Source organism: Cervus elaphus, chromosome 20 (genome assembly GCF_910594005.1).
Source record: "Cervus elaphus chromosome 20, mCerEla1.1, whole genome shotgun sequence".
Classification (NCBI taxonomy): Eukaryota; Metazoa; Chordata; class Mammalia; order Artiodactyla; family Cervidae; genus Cervus; species Cervus elaphus.
The window spans coordinates 46,346,053-46,352,213 of NC_057834.1; the positions used below are offsets into that span (position 1 = coordinate 46,346,053).

General features: G+C 42.9%; 1 non-coding gene across 1 annotated transcript; it reads left to right on the plus strand.

The window, feature by feature from the left end:
- The first annotated feature begins 3,557 nt into the window (after positions 1–3,557).
- LOC122678576 lies at positions 3,558–3,680 on the plus strand. Its single transcript, XR_006336229.1, has one exon. It is a non-coding gene; the product is annotated as a small nucleolar RNA SNORA26 (small nucleolar RNA).
- The last annotated feature ends 2,481 nt before the right edge of the window (positions 3,681–6,161 follow it).

Sequence of the window (6,161 nt, forward strand, 5' to 3'; positions counted from 1 at the left end):
TCCAGGCAACACAGCTTAGTTTGTGCCTGAGAGACACAGGCACTCCTGTGCCGGCACCAGGAATCACTGTCTGGAATTTTAACTCGAATCTCCCCCTACACATCACTAAAAACTTGGAAAAGTGCCTCACTCCTTGTGCTTCAGTTTCCCCAGCCTCAGGAACTGAAGGCAAAAGAGCCACACTACTACCTTTCCTGCACTGTGGTCAGAATGGAATTCAAAATGACTAAGGGAAAAGGAGACCAATATTGAAGACTTACAATTTCTTAGAGGGAAGACAGTGATCATTCATTGCTTTGGTGACCATGACCCCGAGGACTTACTATATTTCTGCAGATGGTTGGCCAGGGAGTAAGCAGTAGCTTGGGATACGAGGAATTTCTCTGTGAGGTCTCTGAAGTCCTGCTTGTACTTTTCCAGCTGCAACTGAAGCTCCTGGTTGATTTCCATGAGGGTACGTTCTGCCCTCAGATCCGATAAAGACGGAAGACATACTGCCATGGTGACATGTGGTAGAAGAGGTAGAAGCCAGGGGTGGGGAGGAGATATCCAATATATGGGGGAGTAAAACAAGCAAAATCACATTGGTTTAACCAGCACTGAGGGATGACAAAAACTGGATTTCCTGATTTACTATTGGGAACAACTAGAGGGTTCTCAATCACAAAAAGAAGTTGAAGATGCCAGAGCTCAGAGCCACAGGTGCTATGTGGGGCTCAGACTAAGACAGGAGTGAAGGAGGGGGACCCAGCGTGCTAGGTAACCATCTGGAGTTGCCATAACAGAACTGGTAGGGGGAGGGGTTCATGGAATCTTGGGGGCCCCTGCCTTCCAGATGCCTAGGCCATGACCATTTGTGAACATCACTACTGATAGCACCCAATCCCTCAGCAGCCACTCTTCTGTTGTCTACACACGTCCCGATACCACTGACCTATCTCCTTCCCAAAACTATCTAAGCTGAGTTCCCATTGTTCATTCTTCTGTGTATAAAAATATTCATGGGAGAAATACTTTGCCAGCAGGCCTTAATTCCTGTCGGGCTGTCATAAAGTCACCTCAGTTCAGTTCAGTTCATTTCCATCGCTCAGTCATGTCTGACTCTTTGCAAACCCATGGACTGCAGCACTCCAGGCCTTCCTGTCCATCACCAACTCCTGGAGTTCACTCAAGTTCACATCCACAGAGTCGGTGATGCCATCCAACCATCTCATCCTCTGTCATCCCCTTCTCCTCCTTCCTTCAATCTTTCCCAGCATCAGGGTCTTTTCCAGTGAGTCAGTTCTTTGCATCAGGTGGCGAAAGTATTGGAGTTTCAGCCTCAGCATCAGTCCTTCCAGTGAATATTCAGCATTGATTTTCTTTAGAATGGACTGGTTTGATCTCCATGTAGTCCAAGGGGCTCTCAAGAATCTTCTCCAATACCACATTTTAAAAGCATCAATTCTTCGGCAGTCACTTTGTTTTTAGTCCAACTCTCACATGCATTCAAGACTACTGGACAAACCATATCACCTCATCTTCTTTTTTTTTTTTTTTAACCTCTTCTTTATAAACAGATCTTAAGGCTTTTCCACAAGTGAAGGACATCAAACTTGTAGATGTCATAAACTTCTTCTCTGTGTCTTCTCCAGTTTAGTCTGTGTCCAAAAACTGTAGGATACAAATCAGAGTACAATACTAAGTGAATAAATAATTTTAAAAAATATTTTCGGTCCCATCTCAGTGCTTTTGCTGCATCCTGTTGTTATGTCATTTTTTTCTCTTTGCTGGGCAGCATGTTGTCTATAGAATAAACTGAAATTTGACAACCCTAATTTCTGAATTCTTCCTCTGGGTCTGGGTTGTTTTATTTGATTTTTTTTAATGCTACTAAATACTGCATTTCATACTTTCACTTATGTATTTCACTGTAGCCTCACAAGAGCTCTTTCCAAGCTGTCAAAGTGACTAGAAGAGTTTATGTGTATATCCTTGAAAACATGGTGTGCTTGTGCCATCACGTCATTCTTGTCTGACTCTTTGCGATCCCAGGACTGTAGGCCGTCAGGCTCCTCTCTCTATGGGGATTCTCCTTGCAAGAATCCTGGAGTGGGTTGCTCTGCTCTCTTCCAGAGGATCTTCGTGGCTCAGGGATCGATCCCGCATCTCCTGTGTCTCCTCCATTGCCGGCTGATTCTTTACCACTGAACCACTGAATACATGGCGTGCCTGTCTGTTTAGGAAGATCTGACAGCCTCGTGCTATCGTTCTGTGTTCATTCAGTTCACCCACATATTGAACAGACCAGGGCTCCAGAGCAATGTTGGTGGCACACACTTTGACCCATCTCTATGAGTTTTCCTCCTGCCATTGACCTGTGGTTGTATTCCAGAAACAGAGCATGGTTAAGTTCAGGGTCATAGGTCAGGGATCATGATGATCCAAAGTGAACATAAGCATTGTGTTCAGTGACATAGAAGCTGAGTTTGAGGAAAGAGAGACAGGCAGCCCTGGGATAGTGATGGTGTGAACCAACTCCTCATTCCCCTAGCATCTCTTCCTACCTGGACCTGTGAGTCTGAGACTTGGGGAACCCTTATAGCATCCATCTCTTCAGGTTAGCTGTTGGTCTAACCTGGATGGAGGGTGAAATGTGTGTGACAACAGGCCACTGAGTATTTGTTCATGTTAAGGTAAAAGATACAAAACTGGAACAACTATTTATGAAAGCTTATCTTCCCCACACCCCCACACAATCCTCCAACTAAAATGCTTAATGATAATTGGTGTGTGAGATTCAGCAAAGGCTTGAAGGGAATCTATTTTCCGATTGCTGTGGGGCCTGACATTCTGTGGGAGAAAGAAAAATGTGTCAAATTTCTTCATTATAAATAGGATGAAACCAAAAAAGCTCACCAGAAGGTATCTGACTTGAGGTCAAATGGGGATGAATTTTGCCATGCTAGCAGAAGTGTATAACAGGTACAGTTCATTGACTGATAACGTGCCAGGCATTTCACACATATTATGACACTTTCTTTTATCGTAATCATTGAAGGTAACATCATTGTAGAAGAAGTACATTAAAAAATTTATTCAACCAAAGTTAAAATTAAAAAAAAAAACATTTTATCAAGGCAAGTAAGCTATTGCTTTGCATTTTGTAGGTAGGAGAATTCTATTGTGTTTATCCTGCCTTTATCCCATTTCATACTCCTCTGTTTCTCTGTGACCTGACTTTCTTCCTAGAGCCCTACCTTTTGTCAACTGAACCATTTCTATGCACTGAGCAATAGCAGAAGTGAGGGCTGGGCCCTTCTAAAGGCTCCCTGAGCGCTGACGTGTTTCAGGACACCAGACACCGTCTGGAGGCAAGAGCAGCCCGTCTGTCAGAACGTGTGTGTGCTAAGCTGCGCCAGTCGTGTCCGACTCTTTGTGATCCCATGGACTGTAGCCCTCCAGCCTCCTCTGCTCATGGAATTTCCCAGGCAAGAACACTGGAGTGGCTTGCCATTTCTTCCTCCAGGGAATCTTCCTGACCAGGGATCAAAACCGTGTCTCCTTCACCCTTTCCATTGCCCTTTTAAGGCTGACGCAGCGCCTTAAGAGGCTAACACAGGAGGGTAAAGAAAGTCTCCATAAAACCCAGAGAAGAGATTTTTAGAACTCCTCTCTGGATCCTGTCTGGAGTCACAACTGAATCGGAAGATTTTAAGTCTTAGCACTTACTAGTATGTGTATAGTTAATACCAAAGTCATTAAATTTAAACTTGACCTTAGATTTGACAATAAAAAGAAAAAGAAAAAACCATGTCTCTTGCATGTCTTACATTAACATGTGGGTTTTTTACCACTAGCGCCACCTGAGAATCCCATCTATTAGAATGGGCAACTGCTTTCTCAGCCCACTGAAGTTAGCAGGATGTCCCAGGACAGAAAGGGATCACTTCCCTTCAACTCAAGAATCTTTTCTCTCAGTGACTGTGCTCTACTGGGACGAACTCTCCCGAAATTGAATGCTCTTGCTAACTTTTTGGTTTCTTGTTAGGTGGCTTGGGTATTTATAAAATTTTCTAACAAACATCTTTGTTGAAGTTTGCATTTATAGCAATGCAATTTATTTTTTAGAAAGTGGTGGCTTGGAGAGGATTGGTCCCATCAATGAGCAAACAAGGGTGAATTTAGCTTTCACTCAAAACCAGAATGAATTAAAAATTCGGCCTCTCACTTTCCTCAAGGTGGATGGTCAGCTGCCACAGGCATGTGTCCCCAAGGACTTGTGTCTCTGCTGTAAACTGGACAAGAGTAAAATGGGGTCAGATGGGCCTAGTCCTTCAGTTCTAGAGTCTCCCTATAGTTCTCTGCTTTAGTCACTAGATTGGAAACACCCCTGTGCTTCTGCTCTGTCCTACTTCTGTGTCTGGGTAAAAGTCATACAGCTCACTGTGTTCTGTCCCTAAGCCGATCATTGTAAGAATCACTAATCTGAGTTAGCACCCAGACAAGTGCCCAGTCCTCTCCTGAAGCAACTGTGGTTCAGTGAGTTGAGGCGGGACCTGGAATCTATTTGTTAAATGCACTCAGGTGTGCACTTAATTTTACCCACTGATTTCATTGACCTCCCTCATGATTCGAGGGGATGATTATTTCATTTTATGGTACTTCTAGTGTTCAAAATTGACTGGTGCCAAAAACATAACTCTCTGCTGCTTTGCAGTTCAAGAAACTGAGGCACAGAGAGGGTCTCTAACGGGCCAAGACCCCCTTGCTGTAAGTGCTGGAGCCACACCCGGGTAGCGTCCCTTCTACTCCAAAACCCCAGCCCACATTTTCCAGTTCACTCTTGTGTCAGATTATTTCAACTAGCTGTTTCCTTCACCTATACTGCATTTCTACTGAAAACTTCCCCAATGTATTAATAATTTCTCACTTGATACTATTTATCACAACAGATATTTTTCAGAAAAGTCTATCATTACCCCATGATGCATATTGGTGACTTTATTTTTTGTTTGTTTGTTTGTTTTTTTTTTTTTTTTTAATTATTTTTTTTTCCAGTGGGTTTTGTCATACATTGATATGAATCAGCCATGGATTTACATGTATTCCCAATCCCGATCCCCCCTCCCACCTCCACCCGATTCCTCTGGGTCTTCCCAGTGCACCAGGCCCGAGCACTTGTCTCATGCATCCCACCTGGGCTGGTGATCTGTTTCACCATAGATAGTATACATGCTGTTCTTTTGAAATATCCCACCCTCACATTCTCCCACAAAGTTCAAAAGTCTGTTCTGTATTTCTGTGTCTCTTTTTCTGTTTTGCATATAGGGTGATCGTTATCACCTTTCTAAATTCCATATATATGTGTTAGTATGCTGTAATGTTCTTTATCTTTCTGGCTTACTTCACTCTGTATAATGGGCTCCAGCTTCATCCATCTCATTAGGACTGGTTCAAATGAATTCTTTTTAATGGCTGAGTAATATTCCATGGTGTATATGTACCACAGCTTCCTTATCCATTCTTCTGCTGATGGGCATCTAGGTTGCTTCCATGTCCTGGCTATTATAAACAGTGCTGCGATGAACATTGGGGTGCACGTGTCTCTTTCAGATCTGGTTCCCTCAGTGTGTATGCCCAGAAGTGGGATTGCTGGGTCATATGGCAGTTCTATTTCCAGTTTTTTAAGAAATCTCCACACTGTTTTCCATAGCGGCTGTACTAGTTTGCATTCCCACCAACAGTGTCAGAGGGTTCCCTTTTCTCCACACCCTCTCCAGCATTTATTGCTTGTAGACTTTTGGATAGCAGCCATCCTGACTGGCGTGTAATGGTACCTCATTGTGGTTTTGATTTGCATTTCTCTAATAATGAGTGATGTTGAGCATCTTTTCATGTGTTTGTTAGCCATCTGTATGTCTTCTTTGGAGAAATGTCTGTTAAGTTCTTTGGCCCATTTTTTGATTGGGTCATTTATTTTTCTGGAATTGAGCTTCAGGAGTTGCTTGTATATTTTGGAGATTAATCCTTTGTCTGTTTCTTCATTTGCTATTATTTTCTCCCAACCTGAGGGCTGTCTTTTCACCTTACTTATAGTTTCCTTTGTAGTGCAAAAGCTTTTAAGTTTCATTAGGTCCCATTTGTTTAGTTTTGCTTTTATTTCCAATATTCTGGGAGGT